Consider the following 18150-nt stretch of genomic DNA (forward strand, 5'->3'; position numbering starts at 1 on the left):
CAGGAATAAATTGGGCCGATTGAATTCTGTCTCTTGGAGCTTCTAAATTTGAGCCAAGGTACAGGAGGGTGGAAGGCTGTCAGAGTGCAATCACCTCATGCATGGTAATGCCCTTGAGTGAAGATCTGCAAATTCTGTCGTTGAGATTTCCAGCACTTCTTTGGTTTGTGTCTTCCCTAGGCCTGACAGTTCACTTCTTTCTGCAATTTTGTAAGTGATCTCAGGCTCCATTCAATTTTTTATATACACTAGCCAGAGTAATTTTGCTTGCAACCAAAGAGCATTAATACAGGATCCATAAATTCCAAAGTGAGCATGGGCTTCATACTTACCTGTGAAGTTACACTCATTTTACAGAAAAAAGAAGACATGTGAATATCTAACCCAATCCGGAAAATTGGGGGAGACTATGCTGGAACCAGATCATATGACTCTTTGTTTAGTACTCTTTGAACTCAACTATATTATGCTTAATCTGCTTCCTCTAATAAAAACACAAACACTTTATCTTTTTCTTCAAAGCAAAGTGATTGTAAACATGATAGTACAGGTTATGAAACAAGGGAAAATGTGAAACATTTTTGCCATATTGGGCTTGAAAACAAACAAACAAACAAAAAATTTTTTAGAAAGAAAAAAAAAGAAAACAAACCTTCAAGTGTTGATTAAAGACAGGACAAATTGTCCCCAAGGTTTACAATGTAAAACAAGATGAATCCTGAAAATTAAGTTGACAAGCCTATACAGCAGTGTAATTTTTTCTTAATTAAACTGACAAAGATCCCAGTTCCACATAAATCAAGGAAAAGCAACACACCCACAGTGCTCAAAGGAGGAACATTAAAGAGTTGTGGAAAGGAGAATGAAAGAAAAAATGTAATGAAATAATCCATGCTTTGCTGATTTGCTTTCCTTGGGGTAGGTGATTGGTTGGAGATGAGGAGGGGAAGTAAGAAGGAAGAGAGATAACAGGCTCTAAAAGTTAATTTCTACCGTTATCCTAGTGGAAATTATATCAGGCGGGAGTAATGGCAGCCTTCTTCTACCTTTTAAATAAAAGAAGGATGCGATTAAATATTAAAAGAAGTATTGATTCTTGATTTTTAGGAGATCCTCCTGATGGGCTCTCTTCCTGGCCCTGGTAATACATTGCACAGGATAGATGTGCCCCTTTAATTTTGTATAAAGTGATTTTTTAAAAAAAATTTCAAAGCAATTTTAAATTTCATTTTATTGTATATAAGAAATGGCTTGATTTCTAGTAAATGGATACAAAATACATATACCTGCTGTACTCACAGATTGTCTTTGACAATCAATAATGGCACTGTTTCCCAATGAGCTAGTTATGGAATCCCAATCCTTCTCAACACAGCTTCTAGGTTGTCATATTAGCCAAGAGGAGTGGGTCTAGAAGTAAAATCTGTTTGCCATCTCTGGACTGGTTAGGAGGTAGGCTTTGGAGGTGGATGAGGATTTAGCGCATCCTTGTCTGCTGTGTAGCCTTGGGCAAATAATTGCTCTGAGCCTCATTAGTAAAAACGGGGCATATGTTGTCTTCAAGTTTGGAGAAATCTATGTGTAGCTGGATCACATTGTGAGGTATTAATTTATGTCTTTTCCTGTATAGATTTCTACCTTCTGTCTCTAACCCACTGAAGCACAGTGCAGTGTCCTAGAGGAGCTAGGTGGTGAGAAGGGAAGAAGAAGTAGCCTGCAGGGACTCTCCAAATTTTGTTTTTAAAAACCGAAGCCCATCAGAGAACATAGAGGTTAGAGAGAAGGTAGAAGAGAGAAGAGGAATGGTGGAAAAAACAAAGAGGTTGGAGAAAGCAAGAGGAAGGGAGGCTTTCCTCTGACTAAAAGGAGATTTTCCAAATTTATTGAGAGGTTTTGTAGAGACCCACATTCTACTTCCTGACAAAGCCCTTGAGAATAATGGCTACAGGTATGGGAGGCTGTAGTTGGGTTCCCCTGTTTTGGCAGAGGGGTCCAGGCCTATCCATGGTGCCTCTGAAGATGGAGTGAAGCACTGATGGTTCTGTAAGGCTACATTAACTAGGACAGTGGATGTTCCTGAGGGAGCCTGTGTGTACAGGTACCTAGGCCAGAAGGCCCTAATACCTTGGCACCTAGTACTGTGGTCTCTTGGGTTGGCAAAGCCCAAAAGACAACTGAGGTGAAGTTTCCTGCCATCCTGCCATCCAAAATAAAAGTTTAAATTAGTTCACAGAAAATAAAAAGGTATAGTATTTCTTGCACCCTTGACCTGAACTGAGACTCCTACTAATACCTCTGTAAAGAACCTAGCAGTGAAAACTTAAGCCACAGTTACTGTTCTTAGGAAAGACGTTTTAAATAAATCCCCCCCTTTTTTTTCTTAAGTAGGTTCCATGTGTGGCATGGAGCCCAACTCAGGGCTTGAATTCACTCCCCTGAGATCAAGACCTGAGCTGAGATCAAGAGTCAGAGGCTTAACCGACTGAGCTCCCAGGTGCCCCAAGAAGTCCTTTTTGAAAAATGAGGAATTCTTTTACAGTGTGTATAATTATCCCAGTAAACCTACATATTTATCTTCACTTGGATTATTCTCCCCTTGTCCCCACCCCTAGTTCAGACCATGCACTCCCTTCCCTGCTATATTCTCTGCCCCAGGAACCTGACCTTTTACCAGCTCTCTCTCTGCTGGGTACCAAAGGTCTGGGCATGGCTGTGTCCCTGGTGACCACAGCTGTTGCTGGTGGCTATCCTTCATCAGGCTACAGTAAGTCTTACCTCTCCCTTTGTCCCTTCAGGATTCGGGGTAAGAATGGCTTCCTCCTGTTATTCATTCCTGGGAGCTTGACATCCCTTTGGTTCTCTAACTCTGCTCATTCCTCTGAGGGCAGTCCTTTCATTAAGTTCTCCTCATTTTAAACATCTGGGTAGAATTGTTTCATGCTAGGACCTTGACTAACAGCAAGCAAGATTATTTTTTTGGATTGTTTTCCCAACAGTAGGAATGGTTACAGTGATCTGGTCACTTTACCCAACTTGGATTCTGTTAGGACCTAGGACCCACCCTTCCAATCGGTCAGCATGAAGGCTGATTGGGACTATGGGTCAGTCAGTGGCTGGCACTGTGGGGTAGCGTTCAGTTAAAGATTAGGTATTGGTATCTCTGTGACCTAGGTTCAAGTTTCATTTCTACCTATGATTTACTTCCATTTGGGTAGTATAAATTATCTCTCTGGGTATTCATTTCTTTATTTTCAATGTATGCTTGATGTGAGTATTCACCCGATAGGGTTGTGTTGAGAATAAATGAGATGATGAAAAGTGCTTAGCACACGCATATTATTGAAGTATGGGAACGTGGTAAAAAAAGTGTTGCTCTTTGCCATGAGCAATTAGTTTCTATAAGATCAAGCCATTGTTTTAGCTGCCTTAGCATTCTGCTTTAAGCTAAAAAGGTTGCAGGCTTTCCCTCCCTGGGAACCCCTACTATTGGGTGAAACTGACAGTTCAAAGCCCTTGTCTTATCTACCCAGGATAGAAACTTCCAGAAACAAAGAATGGCTTCTAGGTGCTTACTTCCTGGGTGTGATTTCTGAGGTAAAATAGAGAGAACTTCAGTTATGATGACTTCATCAACCTTGACATGTCAAAAACCCTTTTATAGATTGCATTGTGAGCCCTCAGGACTAAAATGACCAATGGTTTGGGAAATAACCCAGCTGCTAATTCCCACTATTGTGCAAATGATCTGCAACCTAGCTTTTCCTGAGCTGAAGGGAGGGGCTTTGATGGGAGCCTTGAGGAGAGGGTTGAGTGTTCAGAGGGATGGGGGATCACAGAGGTGATGGGCAGCTTCTCTAGGCATTTCTATGGAAGTAAAATCTTTGAGAAAAGCTTATTTTAGGCTCATTTAGGAAGACAGTGTAACTTTCTGGCAAAGTCTTTACTGTACAGGAATAGGAATCCAGGGAATGGTGGTTAACCTTGGCTGCGCATTGGAATCATCTTGGGAGCTATTAAAAAAATTCTTATGCCTGGGTCTCCCCTCTGAAGATTTTGTTTTAATTCATTTGGAGTAGGGTCTGGGCAACTGGATTTTTCAGAACTTTCCAAGTCATTCCAATTGCAGTCAGAATGAAGAAACACTGGTTGGGACAAACTTTCTGAGTTTGGGAGTGAAGATGTTAGGTGTAGGCATTTCAGGACTCCTCAATGGGGAGAGACCAACATTAGATACCTGCAGTGTATCACATATTATACATAGTTTTGTCCTTTAATTCCCTTAACAATCTCATGGCATTGCCATTCCCACAATCAAGATGAGGAAACAGGCTCAGAGGTCAATACCCCCAGGGTCACACTCTGAAATAAATGGTATCTGGTAACTGGTAAATGGCAGAACTGGGATCAGAACCTATATTTTTCTGACTCCATGGCTACATACTTCCTCCTCTGGATATCTAAAGTTCATTTAGTTAATTCATTCTTTGTAGGCAAGTTAGGTGTCTCAGCATTTGCTTTTTCCTATTTTTAAAAAAATTTTTGGTAAACCAGAAGGCCAGAAAAAAATTAATTGTATACTCAAGATTCTCCTGTGATAGGCTCATAATTTTAACATAATCCAACTTCATTTAAAATAAGCCATGATGTTTTTTTCTTCCAGTTGAGATTTGATCAAAGGCCTTTCCTTTGATCACATGGCACGTACACACCATGTAGTGTGTATGCTTGAAAACGAAGCACTGAAAAACATGTTGTGAGATGCCCTCCTTCATTCTGACGTAGGCAGGAAGTCCCAAAGGGACTCAGGAAGGTTTTGATTTCATAAACTGTTCCCTTCTCACATGCTTGTGTGTGTGTGTGTGTGTGTGTGTGTGTGTGTGTGTATACTCGTGTGCACACATGCCTGTGTATGAACTGGTGTTCTTTGTGAAGGGGAGTGGGGGAAGTCTTTGTGGTGCTTCAGATGACGAGTAGCAGAGGGCAGAAATGAGGCAACCTCCAAACCCATACATCCCATCATACTACCAAGAACAACTCAGTTCACTTGAAATGTTCTATAAATAGATGTCTGGCTAATAGCATTTTTTTTTTCTGGGAAACAGAGAATTAAAGATTGGAACACATGGGTTAGAATTCTTGCTCTGATACAATGGCATGACCATAAACCCACCTTTCATTGTCCAAGCCTCAGCTATCTAATATGTATAACAGTGATTTAAAAACAAAGAACAGGGGTGCCTCGGTGGCTCAGTCAGTTAAGTGTCCAACTCTTGATTTCAGCTCAGGTCACAGTCTCATAGTTTGTGGGTTTGAGTCCTGCACTGGGCTCTGCACTGACAACACGGAACCTACTTGGGTTCTCTTTCTCCTCTCTCTCTCTCTGCCCCTTCCCTGCTCATGCTCTCTCTCTCCCTCTCAAAATAAATAAACTTAAAAAAAAAAGAACAGCAGCAAAACCTTGTCTCACAGAATTGCAGAAAAATATAGCAGCATTGTACCTGGCATATAGTAGATACTCAATATATGTTAAGCAATCTTAAAAATCTTGATTACTGGAAATCTTAAAGCCTCAGTTTTGTTGACTGAGAATATGGCAAGGTGTGGGGGCCCATAATTCTGAGTGACACTGCTCTGTGGACTGTTTGGGGGAAATGCTTTCAGGGGAGGAAGAGTAGGATTCTGGGCAACTGAACATTGCCCTCTGAACATTACTTCTACCCTTCACTAGCCAGCACACCACTGGTGTATCCTTGGTCTTCCTGTGCCTCCATTTCTTGAGATGAAATGGGTTAGAGTGAGCTCTCTAGCCAACATACCAGGCTTTTGTGAGGATTGGATGAGATGCTGCTTGTGCAGTACTTGCCAAACTATAAAGTGACATCGAAATGTGGACAGTCCTGCATATAAGTGGAAAGTGTTCTGAGGGCTGGGAAGAGTTGAATTGGGTAGGAACTGAAGCAGCACAAGGGGCTATCTCCTTCCCTGAATTCCTTTAGCCCCTGCCTCCCCTGCTCCCTGGCTGGCCAGTGCCCTCTCCTTCCTTGCTGGCTTTGTTCAGGTCCCCGTCTTATAGTCTCCCCACCTACCTGCCCAATGGACTTTAATCTTCTAGAGGGCAGTGACTACCTTATATTGTTAAGTAATCTTTCTTCTGATTGGGGCTCTGAAATATGTTTGCACTTCAAGTTTTCTGTTTCTGTCCCATTCCTGGGAGGAAGTAAGTCTTGTTTTAGGAACTTATTAATTCTAGTCAAGGTCGGATGCTTCGCAAGTACTAAGGGAAAGACTGATACCTTTGAGGGGTCTTTCCTGTCATCCTCCAGTGTCTTCCTGGGCCTCTGGGACAAGCAAAACTAGTCAGGGATGATGGGGAGGAGGATCCTCGTCTGCTTGGTGGGTCTTTCCAAGCACAGAGGCTGCCTTGGCTGGTGGTCTTTGCATTGGCACTCTCACCTCTAGGTTACATCTTGATTTGAACTGATTTTTGGCTTTGTAGCTGGAGTAACACCTCCTTTCCCCACTCCCCCACCCCAGCTCCCTCTTTGGATTTATCAACCCCAAGATGATCTCTGGTGCTTAACAAGAATGAGTGAGCAAATGAAAGAATGAATGAATGGATGATTGAATGAATGAATGAATGAATAAATGAATGAAATCCTAGCCCTCCTTGCTGGGGGCTTTCAGGGAACTGGGCTCCTGTGAGTCACTGCCCTGTTGTGCAGGGCTCTTCATCACAAGCATACAGGTTCTCAGCAGGAGCTCAGCACCCCCCTCCCCAGCCCACCTGCCCAGGAGCTTTCTCCATTGTAACTCCTTGTTACCTGCTCCTGTCTGCTCCTGTTAACAGCCTGTGTCACTGCTGCCACAGTTGGTCACTGTGACCAGCTTGTCAAGCCCTGCCAGGTTGAGGCCCTCAGTCTCATTGAGAGATGTTAAACTGACTGTCCAGTGGGCCTTCACTAGGGCAGGGGAGTGCTTTGATTTAAAATGACAATTTGGGACCAAAATAGGAAGTGAAAGCAAGCCTGGCAATCAAGCTGGGATTTTTGAGCAGTATGGGTGGGAAATCTCAGCTCTAGGCAAAACTCTGTTCCTAGCCTTAATTAGCTTGTGTGACCTTGGGCAAATTGCTGATCATCTCTGGGTCTCCTCAGTTTCCCATCTGCAAATTTAGGGGAGTGAAATGCATGATTTCTACGGTGTCTCCTAGTATTTACTCTCTACACTGCTCTGCTGCTGTACCTCTCAGGCAGATGTTGCCTTGCTGGTGGCTGTCCACCAGCTGCTGTGTCTGGGGCCCAGGAGGCTGTGGTGGGGAAAACGCTTGCAGTGCCTGTGGGAAGCCATTCCCAGCCTGAGTACAGTCTCTGTCCACCGATGGCCGTGGAATCTATTTGCTGTGTGGTCCTCACCTCTCAGCATTAGCTCCCTTCTCCAAGGGCTGAGTGGGCTCGGAAGGGGATCATTTCAGGGGTAGGGGCTGAACTGAGCTGGAGGGTGACTGGGTTTATAGAACAGAGATGCGATTGGAGGAGAGCTAGGGCTTCCCTCGCCTGTGCAGGACCTCACTTCCTTCGTTCTTCCATGTGTTTCCTACAACACAGGCTGGGCCAGTGGAGACCCAATTCCAGGCCTCATAGATTTTTCTTCTCCCCAGATACTCTGGCAAAAGACCAGGCTACAACCCCAGCATATTTTGAATTGAGATAGCATTTGGCAACAAATCTTTTATAAATGATGGCATTGACATTATATCTCTGTTAGAGTAATTTACTCCCCACAGTAATTTGACTTAGTTTGTTCTACACAGAGAGTTATTTTCATCATCCTTTCAGTTGTTATTGATGAGAGCTCTTGGAAAAAGATTAGAAGATTAGTTTAAAATTATCCCCAGCAAATTTAAAACAATAACAGGGACATGAATACAGACTAAAACAAATTAAGGGCTGTCATAGCTGTATTAAAAGACTATTGTTTGATGAATTGGGGACATAATGGTAGCGATAATGGCAAGGCTTGAATACACCCTCTTTCACTCCACTTGCCCCAGAAGTTGACTCTCCCTCTTCCCTTGCTTCTGCCCCTTAGTGGTGCTTGTCTTTGTGTTTGCGCCTCTGCTCATGTGCTTTCCTTTTTCTGCCATTCTTGGCCCATCCATAGCTCTCCAGTCCAAAGAGTTCTTTTCATTCCCACCTTTCTCTAGAAGATTTCTTTAGAAAACTGATGTCTCCCTTCAACTGACAGGCTGGTATTATCTGTAAAAGTGCCAATTATTTTAGGAAGGATTTCTATCAGTTTCCCAAGATACTGATAGTTATTGTGAGAAAGAAAAGGGGATGGGGAGTATGAACAATTTTTTTTGGTGGGGGGGGGAATGTTAGTTAAAGGTAAAAGGCTTTTTTGTTTTGTTTTATTTTGTTTTTTGTTTTTTTTTGGAAGGATTTAATATACTGTTGAACTTTGTGAATTTGTCAATAGGAAGACATAGTGTACAGCTTTTTCCAAAGTTCTTTTCCAAATTACCTCTTGTAATGGGGTATTTAATGTAAGATTATAGAGAAGGACAATAAGAATATAAAAACTAGGGCAGTCACCTTGCTAGGTCTTATGAAGATTGAGATGTGTTCAAGAGCTGGAAGTCTCTAGTGAGGCTCCAAGTTGCTCATATCCAGAGTCATATACTCTGGTGTCATCTTGTAAACGGGACCCACATACTTGCTGGAGTATATGTGTGTGCTACCACCATGACCAGTTTTCTATGTATTTCCAAGTTGAATTGATGAGAAATTTCATCTGTGTGAATCAGCTAATCACTACTGTCTCTGGTTGGGCAGAGTCTTGTGTCAGCCCATGCTAAAGGCCACTAAAAAGAATGTGAATGTGCTGCCCTTCGGTCTCTAACACAATCAGTGGTTGCCTTTGTGCAAAGTCAGCCTTAGCACCACTTGCCTAGAGCAGGGGCTCAGGCAGCTTTAGCTGGAAGAGAAGCTAGGAGAGGTGGTCTCATGAGTGACATATCCAGGATAGTTCACCTCTTGAGGCCATGCATACTCCTCTGCTTTCCTTTGTATTCATTTCCAAGGCTACTACACCTAATGCGATCTAACTATGAAGCTTATGACTGCAAATCACACTCACCTGAACATGGGAAACAGAGTGAGTCATGGTAAGTAGCACACAGAGGGGCTCTGCTATGGAGCCCCATGTGATCATCAGGTCCACAGTCTTTTGGTGGTTTGCTGAAGGTAAAGGATCTCAATATGGGATGAGTGTGCAGTATGGTCTCAGTGTAGAAATACATCTCTTGTCTCCTACATAGTGAGTGCATTGATACCTGGCATATGGATTAGTGGCTATTTCGGTGGTTCCTGCAAATGTGCAGCAAATTGTTTTGGTCAAACACAACCTTTTTCGGCCAAAGCAAGAAATCACTTGCTTTGAGGCAAGTAGTTTTGAGGCAAAGAAAGGTGAATTTTAATGCAGATTCTCTGGTAGAATAGTGCTTCACTTTGGAACATGCGGTTAGGAATTCAGATGGGTCAATGCATGTTTGCTTCTTCACTTCCACGTAGTCTTGGCTGACTTTCTAGAAAGACATGCTGCCATAGACAGCCCAGCTGCACACCATTGGCTCTCTTTTTAAACAAAATCAACCAACCCAGCACTCAAGCTTTGCAATAGCAAATTTTCTGTTGTGATTTTAGAGAAGTTGGAGAAGTGATCATATATGTAGGTTTGAATTCATGGAAGAATTTCAAGCTTTGTTTTAGGCAAAACCACCTTATGTGTCATAAACAGCCCATCCTGGCCTCTTAGCATGATAGGATGTTCTGTGGGGTTGACGGGTAGATTGGTATCAAGTGCCAGCAAACACAGGGTGGTACCAGGAATATTGACTGAGTCAGCAAGAGTTAGCGGTGCAGGCTAGGAAGTCCAAGGCCTTTATTTATTTTTTTATTTGTTTTTTTTTTAATTTTTTTAATGTTTATTTATTTTTGAGACAGAGAGAGACAGAGCATGAATGGGGGAGGGGCAGAGAGAGAGGGAGACACAGAATTGGAAGCAGGCTCCAGGCTCTGAGCCATCAGCCCAGAGCCCGAAGTGGGGCTCGAACTCACAGACCATGAGATCATGACCTGAGCCGAAGTTGGCCGCCTAACCGACTGAGCCACCCAGGTGCCCCGGTCCAAGGCCTTTAGACCATCACCTATCCAGCCTGGCTGCTGTCAGTGTCCAAACAGCCTGATTTACAGGCCCAAGGGTGGCATCAGTACTGCTGGGAAGCAGTGATTCTGGTTGGTTCTCTCAGTTAAATATGTGCCTGGTAGAGCCGTATAACATTGTTGAAGGTGAACACATTTGAAAATCAGACCTTGGATTGAATTTTGATTTTGCCACTTACTACATGTTTGATGTTAGGCTTATTTTCCTTAAATCTCTGTGAGGCTCAATATTCTTATCTGTGAATCAATATAATAACACCTACTTCCCAGAGTTTTTTGCATGTATTACAAGAGATGATATATGAAAAGGTTTAGAAAAATACGACACCTTATTAGCTCTCAATAAACTGGCTCTTTTTAAAAATCAGAGTAGAAGTGAATTTGCCTCTTTTATTGAACAAAACCAGGGACACCTGGGTGGCTCAATCAGTTAAGTGTCCAACTCTTGATTTCAGCTCAGGTCATAATTACACAGTTCATGAGATCGAGCCCCTCATGAGGTTCTGCACTGACAGTGTGAAGCCTGCCTGGGATTCTTCCTTTCCCCCTCTCTCTGCCCCTCCCCCCACTCTCTCTTTCTCTCTCAAATAAATAAATACATTATTTATATATAAACAAACAAACAAACAAAAACTAGTAGACTTACCATGACACACACTTCTCCTCCAACCTGCTGCTTCATTCCTTGTTCCTTTTTATTAAGCAGAAAAAAAAATTTTTTTTTGGAAGCCTGATTCCTGCCTGGTGTACTTCACCTTTCCTTTTGGGTTCTTATAATTCAGTTATTGCTGGCAGCACCTTGCTAGCCTCAGGAGTGTATCTTCCTCTCCTCCATCCCTGGCTTACATTACCTACCCAAGAATGGATACACTCCTAATTCAGTTTTGAAGTTTGACTTATACATGGCCTGAAAGGATGTATTTCCCAAGAGAATAACAATCCTGTATCTTGATTCTCTTAGAACAGCTGAAGCAGATGGCATTTTTAAGCACTACTAAATATTAGGAGACAACAAATAGGAATAGTTGACGTACTTCAGATTTATGATCCTGCCCTAAATAGTGTGTACTCAAGATTTTCAGGCCCATCTTGTGATCCTTCCTGATAATTTTAATGTACATTTGAGCTGTGTGTGTGTGTGTGTGTGTGTGTGTGTGTGTGTAGGGGGCACAGGTACAGGGTCTAGGGAATAATAAGGAGGGAGAGGATTGGCACAATCTTGCAGGCATGAGTTCCCCATGCCCAGATCCTTGTTTCTCTTCACTTGGAAATAACAATTCATTACCTTCCTCCATAGCCACCTTATCACCTTTTTGCCATTTTCCTGAGGGTTCAGTCTTCCAGTTTAAGAGCCAGTTCATCACATCCCCAACTAATTAAAGCCAACAGTGACTTAGCCTATAGGTGAACTCCCACCTCTTTCACACAGGAAGAAGCCTTTATAAGATCTGTCCAGATATTGGTCATGGCATCCTCATAATGACAATACCCACACACAGCAACTGATGTCTCTCCCATGATCTCCCATCAGCTGACAAAGGGTGATACGGGGGAAACCAAATGTGGCGTCCAGTCAGAGGACAGGCTGGCAGAGGTTATGGTAGAAGGTCAAGAGCTTTCCTGTGGGAAAGTTGAGGTCTAAGGACAGCCTGGACTGGTGGCTTGACAGACACCCTAACAGAGCAGGTTGGGACATTTGTACTCTGATGTGCATGGAGGTATGTAGGGGCTAAAAATTGTCACCCCCAAGTTAGAGTCCAGGTGCAGGGGAGCCAGACCATGCCTGGGCTCCACTTGATGATGGGGAAAGGGCTTCTATAGGATCAACAAGACTGGCTCTTAGAGGCACAGGCCTTGGCAGGGCTGACCTTGAACCTTGACCTTTTCTGTCTTTTCCCAGCTCTTCCTTAGATCCAGGAGAATCCCCCAGATGCCTGTTAAATTTTCAGTTTTCTGGGACTCAACCCCAGTTATTCTGATTCAATAGACTGGGCTGGAGCCCAATTACCTGTAATTTTAATAGCCACACTGGCTGATTATGAAGCAGGGGTCTATGGACCCCACTTGACAAATGTTACCTTCGATTCCTATATAAAACCGAGAACTTGATATTATTTATCCTTTATCTGGAGTGGTATTAAAACAATATGTTCTGAAGAAAGTCCTCATGTAATTAAGAACTGTTGGTTAAGCTTGAACTTGTTGCTGATTTTCTGGTTATATCATGGGCATTAGCCAGGAGACAAAACTAATGTAAGGAAAAACTGTGATTTAACTTCACCAGATGCATGTATGTAGAGGTGTATAGTCCACAGCTCTATGTTTATCTGTGTGCACACACAGAGTCCGTTTATCTTTATTCTAAGTAACAGGCTGGCCATTTAGGAATTAAAACCCATCCCTGTAATTTGATACTGGCTACAGCTGTTCCTGACTTTGGACAACCAGACACGCTAATGTTCCTTTGTGATGAGACTGTTGCACTATGATGTTTCCTCCCACCAAACCCTAAAAGTGTTTGCAATGTTTCTATCTAATGAGGATGTAAATGGCAAATGGTTCCAAGGTATTCAGATAATGTCTCCATGGGGCCTCAAAGTTTAACCATTTCTTCTCTATGCATGAAGCAGAAAAGTTTAAGGGAGGCTCAGCTACTCTCTACAAGTACATGGTGGGCAGCATCTGGTTTCCTTCCTTGTTGACACCTGCTGAAGATAGTTCAGGAAGGTCAGGGCTGTTCTGATGGAAGGTTACATTGTTGCAGCAGCTAGAGATGGTGGTGCTGCTGGCTGGTGGTGCTGATCCTGTGTTAGCCTCAGGCTTTAATTCAGTACTAATAGTTTTAAGGTCTCTCTGTCATTAGGTTTAGAGATAATTTGTTGTGTAATTGGAGAAGGCCAACACCACTTACTTATTCAATGGGTCCTGATGTCTGGGATCTTATTCCCATCTGTAACTAGCCTGCTGAATGACTCTGGACAAACACTGAATATCTTGGTCCTTGGTTTTCTCATCTGTGAACTTGTCTTACCTTCAAAGCCTTTGGGAGGGTCAAATCAAAATGGGTGGGGGACTTGGGTGGGAAACATACACTTGATCCAAATCCAAACAGTACTATTATTTTAAGCCGTGATTTTAATACAATGCTATAGTTGAAAAGGGTGTCACATTCTTTATTTTTTAAATTAAAAAAAATTTTTTATGTTTTTAATATAATTTATTGTCAGATTGGCTTACATACAACCCCCAGTTCTCCTCCCAGCAAGTGCCTTCCTCAATGCCCATCACCTGTTTTCCCTCTGTTTCCGTCCACCCTCAGTTTGTTCTTTGCATTTAAAAGTCTTGTGGTTTGCCTCCCTTCCTCTCTGTTTGTAACTACTTTTCCCCCTCCCTTCCCCCATGGTCTTCTGTTAAGTTTCTCAAGATCCACGTATGAGTGAAAACATATGATATCTGTCTTTCTGAGACTGACTTATTTCACTCAGCATAGTAAGTTCCAGTTCCATCCATGTTGCTGCAAATGGCACGATTTCATTCTTTCTCATTGCCAAATAGTATTACATTGTATATATAAACCATTCATCAGTTGATGGACATTTAGGTTCTTTCCATAATTTGGCTATTGTTGAAAGTGATAAACACTGGGGTACAAGTGCCCCTATGCATCAGCACTCCTGTATCCCTTGGGTAAATTCCTAGTAGTGCTATTGATGGGTTGTAGGGTAGTTCTATTTTTAAATTTTTGAGGAACCCCCACACTGTTTTCCAGAGCAGCTACACCAGTTTGCATCCCACCAACAGTGCAAGAGGATTCCCGTTTCTCCACATCCTCATGAGTGTAGTTTCCTGATTTGTTCATTTTAGCCACTCCGGCAGACATGAGGTGGTATCTCAGTGGTATTTTGATTTGTATTTCCCTGATGAGGATTGACATCGAGCATCTTTTCATGTGTCTGTTGGGCATCTGGATGTCTTCTTTGGATAAGTGTCTATTCATGTCTTCTGCCCATTTCTTCACTGGATTATTTGTTTTTTGGGTGTTGAGTTTCGTAAGTTCTTTATAGATTTTGGATAAAATCTATATAGATTTTATCTATATAGATTTTATATAGATGGGATAAAATCTATATAGATAAAATCTATAGATCTATAGATTTTAACCCTTTATCCGATATGTCATTTGCAAATATCTTTTCCCATTCCACTGGTTGTCTTTTAGTTCTGTTGATGGTTTCCTTTGCAGTGCAGAAGCTTTTAATCTTGATGAGGTCCCATAGTTCATTTTTGCTTTTAGTTCCCTTGCCTTTGTAGATGTGTCGAGTAAGAAATTGCTGTGGCTGAGGTCAAAGAAGTTGTTTCCTGCTTTCTTCTCAGGATTTTGATGGTTTCCTGTCTCACATTGAGGTTTTTCATCCATTTTGAGTTTATTTTTGTGTATGGCGTAAGAAAGTGGTCTAGTTTCATTCTTCTGCACATTGCTGTCCAGTTCTCCTGACACCATTTGCTAAAGAGACTATCTTTTTTTCCATTGGATGTTCTTTCCTGCTTTGTCAAAGATTAGTTGGCCGTGCATTTGTGGGTCCAATTCTGGGTTCTCTATTCTATTCCATTGGTCTATGTGTCTGTTTTTGTGCCAGTACCATACTGTCTTGATGATTACAGCTTTGTACTATAGCTTGAAGTCTGGGATTGTGATGCCTCCTGCTTTGGTTTTCTTCTTCAATATTACTTTGGCTATTGGGGGCCTTTTGTGGTTTCATACAAATTTTAGGATTGTTTGTTCTGGTTTTGAGAAGAATGCTGGTGCAATTTTGATTGGGATTGCATTGAATGTGTAGATTGCTTTGGGTAGTATTGACATTTTAACAATATTTATTCTTCCAATCCATGAGCATGGAATGTTTTTCCATTTCTTTGTGTCTTCTTCAATTTCCTTCATAAACTTTCTATAATTTTCAGCATACAGATCTTTTGAATCTTTGGTTAGGTTTATTCCTAGGTATTTTATGGTTCTTGGTGCAATTGTAAATGGGATAAGTTACTTTAATTCTCTTTCTGTTGCATAAAAATGCATTTGATTTCTGTAAATTGATATTGTACCCTGAACTTTGCTGAATTCATGTATCAGTTCTAGCAGTCTTTTGGGTTTTTCCATGTGTAATATCATGTCATCTGCAAAAAGTGAAAATTTGACTTCTTCTTTGCCAATTTTGATGCCTTTGATTTCATTTTGTTGTCTGGTTGCTGATGCTAGGATTTCCAACACTATGTTAGACAACAATGATAAGAGTGGACATCCCTGTTGTGTTCCTGATCTCAGGGGCAAATCTCTGTTTTTCCCCATTGAGGATGATATTAGCTGTGGGCTTTTCATTTATGGCTTTTATGAACTTTAAGTATGTTCCTTCTATCCCTACTTTCTTGAGGGTTTTTATGAAGAAAGGATGGTGTATTTTGTCAAATGCTTTTTCTGCATCTATTGACAGGATCATATGGTTCTTAGCCTTTCTTTTATTAATGTGATGTATCATATTGATTGATTTGCGAATATTGAACCAGGCCTGCAGTGCAGGGCTGATCATGGTGAATAATTCTTTTTATATGCTGTTGAATTCGATTTGCTAGTGTCTTGTTGAGAATTTTTGCATCCATGTTAATCAGGGCTTTTAGCCTGTAATTCTCCTTTTTTTTTTTTTTGTGGAGTCTCTGTCTAGTTTGGGAATCAAGGTAATGCTGGCTTCATAGAATGAGTCCAGAAGTTTTCCTTCCCTTTCTATTTTTTGGAATAGCTTGAGAAGGATAGGTATTAACTCTGCTTTAAATGTCTGGTAGAATTCTCCAGGGGAGCCATCTGGTCCAGGACTCTTATTTCTTGGGAGATTTTTTGGTAACTAATTCAATTTCTTCACTAGTTATGGGTCTGTTCAAATATTCTATTTCTTCCCATTTGAGTTTTGGTAGTATGTGGGTGTCTAGGAATTTGTCCATTTCTTCCAGGTTGTCCAGTTTGTTGGCATATAATTTTTCATAGTATTCTCTGATAATTGCTTGCATATCTGAGGTATTGTTTGTGATTAATCCATTTTCATTTGTAATTTTACCTATTTGGGTCCTCTCTCTTTTCTTCTTGAATAGTCTGGCTAGGGGTTTATCAATTTTGTTTATATTTTCAAAAAATCAACTCTTCATTTCACTGATCTGTTATACTGTATTTTTGGATTCTATATTGTTTATTTCTGTTCTGGTCTTTATTATTTCTCTTCTTCTGCTGAGTTTGGGGTTTCTTTGTTTGTTCTGCTTCTAGTTCCTTTAGATGTGCTGTTAGATTTTGTACTTGGGATTTTTCTTGTTTCTTGAGATAGGCCTGGATTGCAATGTATTTTCCTCTCAGGACTGCCTTTGCTGCCTCCCAAAGGGTTTGGATTATTGTTTTTTCCTTTCCATTTGTTTCAATGTACTTTTAAATTTCTTCTTTAATTGCCTGGTTGACCCATTCATTCTTTAGTAGGATTTTCTTTAACCTCCATGCGTTTAGAGGTTTTCCAAACTTTTTCCTGTGATTGATTTCAAGTTTCATATCATTGTGATCTGAAAGTGTGCATGGTATGATCTCAGTTGTTTCATTTTTATTGAGGGCTGTTTTGTGACCCAGTATGTGATCTATCTTGGAGAATGTCCCATGTGCACTCAAGAAGAATGTGTATTCTGCTGCTTTAGGATAAAAAGTTCTAAATATATCTGTCTAGTCCATCTGGTCCAGTGTATCATTCAGGGCCATTGTTTCTTTATTGATTTTCTGTCTAGATAATCTGTCCTTTGCTATAAGTGGAGTATTAAAGTGCCCTGTAATTATCACATTCTTGTTAATAAGATTGCTTATGCTTGTGATTGTTTAATATATTTGGGTGTTCCAAATTCAATGCATAGACATTTATAGTTGTTAGCTCTTCCTGATGGATAGACCCTGTAATTACAATATAATGCCCTTCTTCATCTCTTGTTACAGCCTTTAGTTTAAAATCTAATTTGTCTGATATAAGTATGTCTACTCCAGCCTTCTTTTGACTCCCAGTAGCATGATAGATGGTTCTCCATCCCCTCACTTCCAATCCAAAGGTCTAAAATGGGTCTCTTGTAGATAGAAAATAGATGGGTCTTGGTTTTTTTTTTTTTTTTAATCCATTCTGATACCCTATGTCTTTTGATTGGAGCATTTAGTCCATTTACATTCAGTGTTATTATTGAAAGATACGGGTTTAGAGTCATTGTGTTATCTGTAGATTTCATGCTTGTGATGTCTCTGGTCCTTTGTGGTCCTTGCAACATTTCACTCACAGAATCCCCCTTAGGATCTCTTGTAGGGCTGGTTTAGTGGTGATGAATTCCTTCAGTTTTTATTCTTTGGGAAAACCTTTATCTCTCCTTCTATTCTGAATGACAAGCTTGCTGGATAAAGGATTCTTGCATATTTTTCCTATTCATCACATTGAAAATTTCCTGCCACTCCTTTCTGGCCTGCCAAGTTTCAGTAGATAGGTCTGCTACTACTCTTATGTGTCTACCCTTGTAGGTTAAGGCCCATTTATCCCTAGCTGCTTTCAGAATTCTCTCTTTATCTTTGTATTTTGCCAGTGTCACTATGATATGTTGTACAGAAGATCAATTCAATTATATCTGAAGGGACTTCTCTGTGCCTCCTGGATTTCAATGTCTGTTTCCTTCCCCAGATTGGAGAAGTTCCCAGCTATGATTTGTTCAAGCACACCTTCAGCCTCTTTCTCTCTTTCTTCTTCTTCTGTAACTCCTATGATATGGATATTGTTCCATTTCATTGAATCACTTAGTTCTCTAATTCTCCCCTTGTGATCCAGAATTTTTTATCTCTGTTTCTCAACTTCATCTTTTCCCATAATTTTATATTCTATTT

The 18150-nt window shown here is 41.1% G+C and overlaps 1 long non-coding RNA gene across 2 annotated transcripts in view; it reads left to right on the top strand.

Moving 5' to 3' along the window:
• LOC109498165 overlaps positions 1-18150 on the top strand; it is a 70422-nt gene that overhangs the window by 35025 nt on the left and 17247 nt on the right. The window lies entirely within an intron of this gene.

Source organism: Felis catus, chromosome A3 (genome assembly GCF_018350175.1).
Source record: "Felis catus isolate Fca126 chromosome A3, F.catus_Fca126_mat1.0, whole genome shotgun sequence".
Lineage (NCBI taxonomy): Eukaryota > Metazoa > Chordata > Mammalia > Carnivora > Felidae > Felis > Felis catus.